Source organism: Candoia aspera, chromosome 1, assembly GCF_035149785.1.
Source record: "Candoia aspera isolate rCanAsp1 chromosome 1, rCanAsp1.hap2, whole genome shotgun sequence".
NCBI lineage: Eukaryota > Metazoa > Chordata > Lepidosauria > Squamata > Boidae > Candoia > Candoia aspera.
In genome coordinates this window covers 309,599,369-309,612,815 of record NC_086153.1, presented here as the reverse complement: position 1 = coordinate 309,612,815, position 13,447 = coordinate 309,599,369, and the positions used below count along the sequence as shown (strand labels likewise).

Genomic DNA, 13,447 nt, shown 5'->3' with positions numbered 1-13,447 from the left:
AAGCATGAAGCCTCCCACAAGTGTGATAGTAAGTCAGAGAGAGAAAGTCAGGGGGAGGAGAAATCAAGTGATTTTAGTGGCTCATTGTTTTAAGACTTTGAGGACTGCAACCTATTCATGGAGAAAGATATTAGAAAGACATAATAAGAATAACAACAACAACAACAAATCCTGAAGCATGTTTTGTGTTCCTGAAGGCTATCTTCTGTTTAACAGGAGAATTATTCATATCTTGCTGTATTTTATTTTATTGCCCAGAAATGATAGAAGGTATATATTTTGATTATGAATTAGTCAAATAAATTGTGATGTAAACAGTGCCTTTACTTTGCACAGTCCTATTCTCCTTCCCATGCTTAACATGATATATTTACCTGGGCAAAAAAGGAAGACAAAAGGACAGAAAAAAAAAGAAAGAAGAAGAAGACTAATATGCGGTCTTGGCATTCTTTTACTTTTGGTTGCATTAAAAAGTGCTCCTCCATTCTTCGTATACTTCTTTCATTGTTACCTTTTGGCAGAGTAAAAGTTACCATTTTCTCCTTCCACTTCTGCTATGTGGACTGCAAAAACCCCAGTTTGTGGCAAGGTAATGAACAGGGGTGACTGGAGGTGGAGGATGGAAGCTCAAGGAAAGCCTACATTTTTTTTTTAATGTCATTTCATCTGATAGCTACAGCATTAGGATAACAAAGCTTTAGGCAAAATGGTTAACACTGACAGGAAAAGTAATTGGCAAAGCCTGGTGACAGTCACTTTTTATTTTAAAGATTCACTGATTATTTTCTTTAAAAAAAGGAGAAGAAGAAGAGGTTTCACAATTTCATTATTAGGTGCCTAGTTGCTATAATATTCTTTTTAGCCCTGCTTTGCTGTTCAGCCTCATTATAGTTTAGGAAGTATAAGTTTGCTTCTTTTTCTCTACTGAGCTTGCAATCTACTGAAACAACCGCTGCTTAGTGCATTTTTACTCATATTATTTGACAAAGCACTAACATACAAGCTGATAAGTGGGATATGAGACTGAGGAAAATAAATTAAAAAGCGCCTGAAATGACTATAATTCCCCCTTCAAACAATACATACATACATACACTTTCTCTCTCTCCCCCTCTCCCCCCCCCCACCATTAAAGGAAAGAATGGCAATTTTTTTAACAGAAAAAAGCACATGTGATTGGTGTAACTTGCATTCTTTATTTGTTCAGTGAAGGGTTTGCATTCAGAAATCAGAACTCATCTGTGGCTTAGGTTTGTGCAGATTCTTCTTATAGGGGTGAGTAATTAAAATATTTTAGACTATTGATGATAGGTGGTGTGTACAGGGATGTTGTGTTTGGGGGTTAGTCCTTCTTCCTTAGAAAGTTATTTTATTTTATTTCTTTGATTTTTCTGGGGGAACAAAAAAGACCAAAAACAGAATGCATGATATGCATCTGAAATGAAGGTTAACCATTTAATTTTAAAACTATTGAAGAGAGTGTATTAGTTGCCTTAACCCATTTACCTGTGTCTAGCAGGTAATTAGTATGAACCTCTTTTCAGAGACTTGGGCAAAACAGCACACGTTCTGACAAGTTTCAGTGGCTACCTTAATGAAGAACTCCTTTTGCTTATTTTATACAGTTTTGACAAAACATTCTCACACACACTTCATTCTTAAAATACTGCTTGACAATGAGCTGAATTTATAATGTAAGTGGACTATCTAACTGCTTACACAGATTTTCCCCTTAGATTAAGTAGTCTAATAGTTTGTGTTTTCAGTTCAGAAGATGCTAAATACTGACTTTCAACCTCAAAGTGTATTCATTAGTCATTTACAAATTATTTTTTATTCCTAAAATCACCCAGCATATCAGCATGCTCTCATGCACCCCGCGCTGTGGAATTTTGATAATGTATGTCCTAACCGCTTAATTGATTGATTAGCTTACTGCCGCTTTCTGAGACACCAAATTTATCTTTAATAGCCGGAGTCAGGCACGGCAGGCAATCGAGGGGAGGGGGGTCCCTTGGCGTCGATTTGCTCTTAACTGGAAAGTCATTACCACTTAATACATGTAGATTGTGTTGAAAGAAAATTATGTGTAATGAAATGAGGGAAAAATTAGTGGAGTGTTATGGGCGAAAGCAGATGTTACGGAGGAATTATGCTAGCAGAGATAATCACCTTCACAAGCATTGTGTGTGCTGGGGTGTTAACTCAGGGAGAGAGTTGGTGAGTGAACAAAATAAATGTATTGATTTACATGGATTTGCTCCTGCAAGCTACAGTCATTAGCGGCACACTGAACCTCAAGGTCTGTTTCAAAAACTCAAACTTCTTGTTCTGCTGCCCCCCTCTCCTTTTTCTTCCTATTATGTACGGATGTCCCTATTTGAAACATGAGGGGAAAGCTGTTAAATTGCTTAGCATTCTGAAGCCAGGAAGTATCCAAGGACAGCGCACACAGAATCAGGCGAAGAGCTGGATGCCGGCTGCTGAGTGCAGGCTGGGCAAAGACTAGAGGCTTGGAAAGCTGCACATATCAGAGAGCAGAGACCGTTGTGGTAGAGACAGGTTGTAGAAAAGTTATATAGTGTAGTAGTTAGTCCAAAGAAAGAGAAATATTTCTACTTTATTAGAGGTGTTTCTATTCAGGGAAACACTGGCTTACAAAAATGTCAAAATTAGGGGGGGGGGGGACTCAAGACGCCAAGATATGTAGAAATTTCTAAAATGTTATTTATTCTTTGTGAGGTCACATTTACTCTAACCACCTCAGAATTCCTGATCTGTGTGGATGTGGGGTATGTTTATTTTCAGTGTTAGGTGCCCATATTCAGCGGAAGGCTTATTTGCACTACGAATCTCCTCTTTATTGCTTATTCCCTAATAAAATAAAGTTGCCTCAGGAAGATATTACTTTGTAGAGTTGATTATAAAAGCCATGGATAATTGGGCTTTTCTGACACATTATTGTGTACCTTTGCCATTTAATGAAGCTTTTGCCACTAGGTTTTGTTGGTTAATTACAATAATACACACACCCCTATCAAGATTCCAAGTCTCCTATTCCCAGTGTTCATGTTGAGTTAGCAAGAAGGCTGTCAATTCACTTGTCACTATATTAATGAGTCAAAGAAATGAAGCCAGCCAGCAATGAATCAATTGGAAAACTATGATGAATGTTTCAATAATTAAGGGAATAATTAAATTGCTGAACATAGGACGGTTCTAAATGAAACAGCTTTTGTAACAGTGTCATATTCTTGTTTATAAAATACAAAAAGGAGTTGCTATTTCAACAATGAAGTGGATTTCCCACTAAAGCGAATAAGTCTTATCTTTCTTTATTGACTGTGACTTCATTTCTATATACGGATCTATAACTCAAAGATCCCTTTGTGTGTACTTGGGCGCAAGATAACATTTGAGTAATAACAGTTCTTTAAATATGGCTGAACTTTCTACTTGTTAAATCCACATATCTTGAGAGCAACTCCTAACTTAACAAAAGAAATTGGATGCATTATTAATAATGCAATTGGTTTCCTGCAATAAACATTTGTCAAGTATGAGGATACTTAAGTTCACACATATATGTTCCTTGACAAGTCTTCAAGTTCATTTAAGATTTTACAACTGTTGTCCAAATTTGAGCTACTGGCTAGGAAAAACACTGATGCATCAGCCACAAACACAATGCTGGTATATAGAAAGTCAATCTTATAGGAGACTGGCTACCCTCCTTGTTCCATTGCCGCATTGAACTGGTTGAACCATTTGGTAGCCCAGCTTTCATAAAGGGGATAGGGAAGTGGAAAGCCCAACAAGGAGTTAAAACTTAATACCTGTGTATTTCTTATAATATTTTGGTGTAACCTGATGGATGATACAAATATATTTCAGTTGTTGAAAGGAAAACCACACAGCCTTGGGCAGATTTCTTACATATATCAGAGGGTGGAACAAGATGATACTTGGGGTCCCTTCCAATTCTATAATTCTATGATTGTCGCTGCACTTGTCCCATCTTAATGCTCACTTTCAAAATTACATTTTTCTACTTGCATTTATATTTAGGGAATATAACTGGTAAGAGATTTATGTTTTTAATTATGACACAGAATATAAAACAATATAATCAACATACAATGTAACTTGAAGCAGCCCAAAATTAAATACACAACTTTATAAGTGAAGAGATTGAGAGTAATGTAATTATTTAAGAAAGTGGTATGAACAGAAAGGATGATCTCTACATCACCACTACCAAAATGGTCCTTCCATTGTTGGTTACAAATGTCATTTCATTCACAGAGATCACTTGGCAGGGGGCCTCTGGAGACAATCTTGAAGTATGAATTGGTAACTATGGCAAAAGATACCTGATTAGGCAACCTAGTAATCAAAACCAGAAATATTGATTGGGAAATGATTTGGTTACAAATCAAGTACAGTTAACAAGCATAATGTAGTTTGGTTGAAGAATCCACTGTCAGTGATATTCAAGTAACTCTAGTTTAGACAAAAGAGTTGTCTGAAATTTTGGTTTTAAAGGCAGGGTCACAGTTCTCACCTGTACATCTGATGCAATGTTGTACCAACAAACATCCCAGGCTGTGAAGCTCTTTGTTTAGAAGAATCATGGGGAACTTCCAACCTTTTGGCCATATATGACCCAAGAGGGTTCCCCATCAGACCCTCCAAATTTCTCATTTCTTAATATATTTTTATTTATTTTATTTTAAATTCACCCAATAACAAATATTTTCTTCTTGTCCTGGCCCACCCCATCTTATCCTTCTTCTTTTTCCTGCTCCAGTTGACAAAGGCTCTCTGTCTTAGGGCTGGGAAGGAAAAGAACTTTATCTACAGATTGATATAGCTTGCAGATAAATCAATTACACTTCCTCCAGCATTTGCTTAGCATTAGGACATGGGGGAAAAAACAACAACTGTTTTCCATGTGCATGAGGGGGCAGTTGGGAGCAGGGGCATCTGCAGCATGCATCAAAAAAGTCAGGATGGAGTGAGGTTATTTGCAGGACTGCCTTTTCCCCCATCACTTCTACATCTGACAGGAGATGCATGCTACAGGTCTTGTCAATTAAGGAATGTCATCTTTCAGGACCCAGGAAGTCAGCCTTTTCTGTTAAGGCACCTGTTTTTTGAAACTATTCCCCTGGAAATTACATTGGCTCTGATCCTGCCAGCCTTTTGCAAGACCCTGATCCTGGGCACAGGGGTTGGATTGTCAGTTACAACCCCTGAGATGTTAATAGTTATCAATTAGTTTTTTACCTTGGATGCCAGTTATGAATTTTATTTTGTATGTTTGTGCTTGTTTTTAAACTGTTGTTAGCTGCTCAGAGTCACCATGATGAGATGGGCAGCCATGTTAAATAAATAAATAAAAATAAGGCTATGACCACATGATCAAAGTCCCACCATTTTTTAATGTGCATCACACAACTCATGTTTAAAAAGGGGGTGGGATGGGGTAGGCTTGGATTATATAGTAATGGCTGCCATCTCTTTTTTTTCCCCCTTTTACCCCTCCAGAAAGAAATCTCTGGCTAGGAACAACCATCAAAAAGTCATTATTGCCTCAATCACTTTACTCAGGTTCAAAATGTCGGAATAATGTGGGAGTGGTGGCGCTGCGGGTTAAACCGCTGAGCTGTCGATCGGAAGGTCGGCGGTTCGAAACCGCGCGGCGGGGTGAGCTCCCGTTGCTCGTCCCAGCTTCTGCACACCAAGCAGTTCGAAAACATGCAAATGTGAGTAGATTAATTGGTACCGCTTCGGCGGGAAGGTAACGGCGTTCCGTGAATCATGCTGGCCACATGACCCGGAAGTGTCCTATGGACAACGCCGGCTCCAAGGCTTTGAAACGGAGATGAGCACCGCCCCCTAGAGTCGGACACGACTGGACTTTACGTCAAGGGAAACCTTTACCTTTACCTAGCCAATCCATGGCTTTTTTAAAAGAATATGAGTTCTTTCTCCTCTCAGTGAAGTATTTATTACCTGTTGGACTAAGTGGTTATTTCCACTTAAAGAGCAAAGATCAACATAGAAAATAATTGGCTTGATATGATTAAATACTGTGTCCACATACTTCAATAACTCAAATTCATTCAACAAAACCAGACCAGATTATACTCCGGATGCTTCCACTAATGACACAGTGTTAACTGTTTACCCCAGTGCTTCTCAAACTTTGTGATCATGTGTCTCCTGAAACGGAAAAAAAATACTATTTACTGTATTTTTTTGAATCTACTGAATCTATATATCAGATAAAACAATAATGAAATCTCTTAAATAAACATCTTACTGGAAATGCATTCATTACAGTAGTATCTAGTGACAGATCATTTCTAAAGATTATCCACCCTTGTAAACAATATATATTAAAACCTTTACAAACCATATATGCCACTGAAGAAACAAAATGTAACCTATGCAATTGTTGATGGGCCAGATGATATAGCTCCTTTTTAAATATGACAGAAGAGAGCTGTGTATCAGACCATGAAAAGCCACACCAGTTAATAAAATTGGAGGTGTAGGCTAAGAGATTAAAGGCATTCATTGTAATCCTAAAAATAACAACTAGCAATGTAACTTGTCCCCAGCAAGATTGCTGGTCCTGAATTTTAAAAATAATACTGTATGGAAATATTCTGGCTCTTGATCTATTATTGAAGACTTTTTGGCTGGATTAATACATTGCGTTTTTAAACTATGATTTACTAAATAAAATATAAGTTACCTGGGTTAATTCATTGTATGAAGCCATAAAATCAGTGTTTACAAACTATAAGAGTTGGGTTCATGCACTGTATTAAGTCACTGTATTAAACTTTGCAATACCACAATTCCCTAAAATAATAAATCTGTGCAAGCCCCCCATGAATAAAACTAAATAACAAAAAAATAATGAATAAAACAGCAGTGATTGCTGGATGTTTTTAACAAGTTTAGCTTTCTCTCAGACCTCACCCTGAGTTTTGCTCACTACTTACTTTATGAAAGGCCACTTTGACTTTGCCCAAGCACATTGGGACCAAATTTTAAGAGTCTGGGCCAGCCTGATCACCTTTAATAACGTTTTATGACTCCATTCCCCCCTCCCCACCCCAAAATTGTTTTTCACCATCTGAGGGGAGCATCATCCCAAAATCTGAGAACTCCAACACAAAGCCCTAAGGTAAGCTGGTCACTGAATTGCCTCCACTTCTATAATATTCTGTTTTGATGCTGAAAAATTAAGATTTATTTTTAAGGGGTACTTTAAGGGGTACTTATCTTTATTTCGTTGAGGTTTTTTGTGTTGTTTTGTCTTTGAGAAGTCAGTTTTATTGCACTGTCACATCATAAGGAGATAGAAGTCACAAAGGAGATAAGAATAACTACAATTTGTCCTTCTTTTTTAAGGGGTGGGCGGGATGGAAACCTACTCTAGTTGGCTTGTTAAAATTATTTTCATGATATTTGCTTTCTCTGGAAATGTAAGCAGTCACTGGGAAAGGTGGAGCTAGTTTGGCTGAATTTGGGGCAGCTTGAGGCTGGCAGATTTCACACTGACCCACCTCCATGGGGCTCTTCCTAAGTGATCATCAGTCTTCCCTATCCACACTTTCTAACTGGAATTAAAATTAATAGGTTAGTTATATTGTATGTTCTCTCAGCAATTTTCACTATTTGTTAGGTTGCATTTGAATAAGTGGGCTGGATTGCTGTTTTTTGCAAACTGGTCTGAGCACTAGGAAGTAGAAGCCCCAAAGGGACCAAATGAGGGTGACCAAATAACACCTCAGTCTGGCTTGGGGATTAGCAGGCTCGTGTCCTTCCACCATGAATGGTAGGAAATAGCAGATTATCACCTGAAGCCAAGGTGAAGCCCAAAACTCTGATATTCATGGATGTTTCCCAGCATGCAGACCTGGAGAAGTTCAGCCAGCAAGCAGCCTGGCTAAAAAGTGGATAGACCTGGATCCTATGATGCAGCAAACCTCTTCCAGAGCTATAAGCAATAAAGCTGTGGCTAAGTTTTCCATCAATTCAGTTTCTATCAGATCCTCTTTCTTGCTTTCTCCCTTTTATGTGGATCTTTCACCCTCTCATCTCCACCTGGCACACCATATTGGGTGCTGCCAGCAGAAAGCCTATGTGTTTGTAGTATTTAACTACTTTATCCTTACAGAGAAATGTTCCAGATCAACTGATGGAACCGAAACATCTTGAAAGATCATTGTGGAACAGCTAAACTAAGGAGCATTACCAGGTAGATACCAAACAATTCATGGAGCAGACTAAGCCTCTCAGGGTTCAGTTGACATGATCTATGTGTCATTTCCATTGCACCTGATCCCGTCTTTCTCTTCATGGGGCAGCAAGAGTGTTTTTTTGTTTGTTTGTTTGCAAATGAGGGACTTCCTTTTGCAGAAATGAGTGGTGCATCATAAGCAGCTATATTTTGTTCCAGTGGCTTCTACAGTAGTCTGTATAGCCACTGAGAGCTTGTCTGATTCACCCTGCCTCTCCACATTTGTTTTCCCAGCATAGAAGCAGAAAGGTCTTCTATGCTGGGAAAACAAATGGGCAGGGGAAAACAGCTCTCCTTTTTTCCCCTGCCCCAGTTGGCCAAATGGTAAGGACCACTAGCTGAGACAACTCTGCTCACTTAGTGCCCAGAAAGAGTATATTTGGATTGGCCATTGACTCACTGCAATGATACCATTGCAGTCAAAACACAGAATTACCTGTTTTTGTTGTTTATTCATTTAGTCGCTTCCGACTCTTCGTGACTTCATGGACCAGCCCACGCCAGAGCTTCCTGTCGGTCGTCGACACCCCCAGCTCCCCCAGGGACAAGTCCGTCACCTCTAGAATATCATCCATCCATCTTGCCTTTGGTCGGCCCTTCTTCCTTTGGCCCTCCACTCTCCCTAGCATCAGCATCTTCTCCAGGGTGTCCTGTCTTCTCATTATGTGGCCAAAGTATTTCAGTTTGGCCTTTAATATCGTTCCCTCAAGTGAGCAGTCTGGCTTTATTTCCTGGAGGATGGACTGGTTGGATCTTCTTGCAGTCCAAGGCACTCTCAGAATTTTCCTCTAACACCACAGTTCAAAAGCATCGATCTTCCTCTCAGCCTTCCTTATGGTCCAGCTCTCGCAGCCATATGTTACTACGGGCAACACCATTGCTTTAACTATGCGGACCTTTGTTGTCAGTGTGATGTCTCTGCTCTTAACTATTTTATTGAGATTTGTCATTGCTCTTCTCCCAAGGATTAAGCGTCTTCTGATTTCCTGACTGCAGTCAGCATCTGCAGTAATCTTTGCACCTAGGAATACAAAGTCTTTCATTGCTTCTACATTTTCTCCCTCTATTTGCCACTTATCAATCAAGCTGGTTGCCATAGTCTTGGTTTTTTTGAGGTTTAGCTGCAAGCCAGCTTTTGCACTTTCTTCTTTCACCTTTATCATAAGGGTCCTCAGTTCCTCTTCGCTTTCAGCCATCAAAGTGGTATCATCTGCATATCTGAGATTGTTAATGTTTCTTCCAGCGATTTTAACTCCAGCCTTGGATTCCTCAAGCCCAGCATGTCGCATGATGTGTTCTGCGTACAAGTTGAATAGGTAGGGTGAGAGTATACAGCCCTGCCGTACACCTTTCCCAATCTTAAACCAGTCCGTTGTTCTGTGGTCTGTTCTTACTGTTGCTACTTGATCGTTATAGAGATTCTTCAGGAGGCATACAAGATGACTTGGTATCCCCATACCACTAAGAACTTGCCACAATTTGTTATGGTCCACACAGTCAAAGGCTTTAGAATAGTCAATAAAACAGAAATAGATGTTTTTCTGAAACTCCCTGGCTTTTTCCATTATCCAGCGGATATTGGCAATTTGGTCTCTAGTTCCTCTGCCTTTTCTAAACCCAGCTTGTACATCTGGCAATTCTCGCTCCATGAACTGCTGAAGTCTACCTTGCAGGATCTTGAGCATTACCTTACTGGCATGTGAAATGAGTGCCACTGTTCGATAGTTTGAACATTCTTTAGTGTTCCCCTTTTTTGGTATGGGGATATACGTTGATTTTTTCCAATCTGATGGCCATTCTTGTGTTTTCCAAATTTGCTGGCATATAGCATGCATTACCTTGACAGCATCATCTTGTAAGATTTTGAACAGTTCAGCTGGGATGCCATCATCTCCTGCTGCCTTCTTATTAGCAATGCTTCTTAAGGCCCACTCAACCTCACTCTTCAGGATGTCTGGCTCTAGCTCCCTGACCACACCATCAAAGCTATCCCCGATATTGTTATCCTTCCTATACAGGTCTTCTGTATATTCTTGCCACCTTTTCTTGATCTCTTCTTCTTCTGTTACGTACTTGCCATCTTTGTTTTTGATCCTACCCATTTTGGCCTGGAATTTACCTCCGATGTTTCTAATTTTCTGGAAGAGGTCTCTTGTCCTTCCTATTCTATTGTCTTCTTCCACTTCCGTGCATTGCTTGTTTAAAAATAATTCCTTATCTCTTCTGGCTAAGCTCTGGAATTTTGCATTTAATTGGGCATATCTCCCCCTATCACTGTTGCCTTTTGCTTTCCTTCTTTCTTGGGCTACTTCTAGTGTCTCAGCAGACAGCCATTTTGCCTTCTTGGTTTTCTCTTTCTTTGGGATGTATTTTGTTGCCACCTCCTGAACAATGCTGCGAACTTCTGTCCATAGTTCTTCCGGGACCCTATCTACTAAGTCCAGTCCCTTAAATCTATTCTTCACCTCCACTGCATATTCCTTAGGAATATTAGTAAGCTCATATCAAGCAGATCTGTGGGTCTTCCCTAATCTCTTTAGTCTGATCCTAAATTGTGCAAGAAGTTCATGGTCTGAACTACAGTCAGCTCCAGGTCTTGTTTTTACCGACTGTACAGATGTCCGCCACCTTTGGCTGCAAAGGATGTAGTGAATCTGATTTCGGTGTTGTCCATCTGGTGAAGTCCATGTATAAAGCCGTCTCTTAGGTTGTTGGAAGAGAGTGTTTGTTATGCAGAGTGAATTGTCTTGGCAAAATTCTATCAGCCTATGTCCTGCTTCATTTTGTTCTCCCAGGCCATACTTACCTGTAATTCCAGGTGTCATTTGACTGCCCACCATTCCAGTCTCCTGTGATGAAAATAACATCTCTTTTAGGTTTGTTGTCCAGTAGGTGCTGCAGATCCTCATAGAACTGCTCTACTTCAGCTTCTTCAGCATTTGTGGTTGGGGCATATATTTGGATCACTGTGATGTTAGATGGCTTGCCCTGAATTCGAATTGAGATCATTCTGTCATTTTTTGGATTGTATCCAAGCACTGCTTTAGCCACTTTACGATTAATTATGAAGGCTACTCCATTTCTTCTGTGGTCCTCTTGTCCACAGTAGTCGATCTGGTGGTCATTTGATGTGAAGTGGCCCATTCCAGTCCATTTCAGTTCACTGACGCCCAAAATGTCTAGCTTTGATCTTGACATCTCACCAATAACCACATCCAATTTGCCCTGGCTCATAGATCTTACATTCCAGGTTCCAATGGTTTGTTGATCCTTAGAACATCGGATTCGCCGTTCACCACCAGCACCATCGGCCGCTAGAGGTCCTTTCGGCTTTGAGCTAGCTGCGTCATCACGTCTGGGGCTAGTTGAACTCATCCTCTGTTCCTTCCCAGTAGCATTGTGACCATCTTCCGACCTGGGGGTCTCATCTTCCGATGGTATACCGACATATCTCTGGTGGTACTGATCCATTTAGTTTTCACGGCAAGAATCCTGGGGTGGGTTGCCATTACCTTCCCCAGGGATCGCATTTAGTCTGACCTCTCTGTCATGACCTTCCCGTTTTGGGTGGCCCTTCACAGTTTAGCTCATGGCATCATTGAGGTGCTCAAGCTCCAGCACCACGACAAGGTAACGATCCTTTGCTGAAGGAATTACCTGTAGCATCCTGGTAAGTAATATAATGAAAACAGCTCAATCAAGCCATGATGCATTTGAAGTTTGAAATCAGAAGATTTGGCAATGGAATGGCTGTTCATGAGGAAATGCTCTCAGAAATTGAACATTAGCTAATTATCAAAGAAGAGCCATAATCTTAGCTGGCTCTTGATCAAGTGCCAGTAGTTCTATACATCTTTCCCCAAACACATATTTCTATCCATATTTTGTCCATAACATAACTCTATTAGATACAGTTATTTGATAAACATTTAATGGCGCAAGGTAATCTAGTTATCCTTATTGCTCAGTGGTGATAACCAGTGTCTCACTGGTTCCAGTCAAACATTCTTACCTCTGTACAAGCTTTTAGTAACCAGCATCCTCCAGATATGTTGGGTGTGCAATTCCTACTCAGCATTTTATTTTTGCTGTTGGCCAGGAGTTTTGGAAGTTCAGTCCCAACACATCTAGTCCTTGATGGGTTGGTGAAGCAGCACTATACTATATTGTTATTTATTCGTTTAGTCGCTTCCGACTCTTCGTAACTTCATGGACCAGCCCATGCCATCCCTGCAGTATATTTTCTTAAAGGAAAATGCCTGAGTCTACCCAAACAAATGTGTAACTGTTCTATCTTTCGTTGTTTGTCTGTGTGTTTTTAACAGAATGGTCTGCAGGGATTCAAGGTGAAGACTTTCTATTGATGACAGTTCAGTGAACAAGAGATTAAAGGCCAAACGGTTCAGTATGGATGTGGGATCTGAGCCTAAAAATCTTTTCTGATAACAAGAGGCATTATTTCTTCTGCATCCTGCAATTTTATATTTTTATACTCATACTATGGGATGGTATAACTGGGAATGTGTGTTTGTGTGTGTGTGTGTCTGTCTGAATGTGTGTACCATATTTCCTTCAAGTTTTGCTTGCTTTAAAGATAGCTTTATTGCTGCAAAAAGTAATGAACAGCCTTGTTGTTGTTTATTCGTTTAGTCGCTTCTGACTCTTCGTGACTTCATGGACGAGCCCACGCCAGAGCTTCCTGTCGGTCGTCAACACCCCCAGCTTCGCCAGGGACGAATCCATCACCTCTAGAATATCATCTATCCATCTTGCCCTCGGTTGGCCCCTCTTCCTTTTGCCTTCCACTCTCCCTAGCATCAGCATCTTCTCCAGGGTGTCCTGTCTTCTCATTATGTGGCCAAAGTATTTCAGTTTTGCCTTTGATATCATTCCCTCAAGTGAGCAGTCTGGCTTTATTTCCTGGAGGATGGACTGGTTTGATCTTCTTTCAGTCCAAGGCACTCTCAGAATTTTCCTCCAACACCACAGTTCAAAAGCATCTATCTTCCTTCTCTCAGCCTTCCTTATGGTCCAGCTCTCGCAGCCATATGTTACTATGGGGAACACCATTGCTTTAACTATGCGGACCTTTGTTGTCAGTGTGATGTCTCTGCTCTTAACTAT

The 13,447-nt window shown here is 40.2% G+C and overlaps 1 long non-coding RNA gene across 1 annotated transcript; it reads left to right on the top strand.

Moving 5' to 3' along the window:
• Positions 1 to 1,193: 1,193 nt before the first annotated feature.
• On the top strand, positions 1,194 to 12,838 carry LOC134490615 (uncharacterized). The gene is made up of 3 exons (XR_010067224.1): positions 1,194 to 1,275; positions 8,201 to 8,281; positions 12,649 to 12,838. It is a non-coding gene; the product is annotated as an uncharacterized LOC134490615 (long non-coding RNA).
• The last annotated feature ends 609 nt before the right edge of the window (positions 12,839 to 13,447 follow it).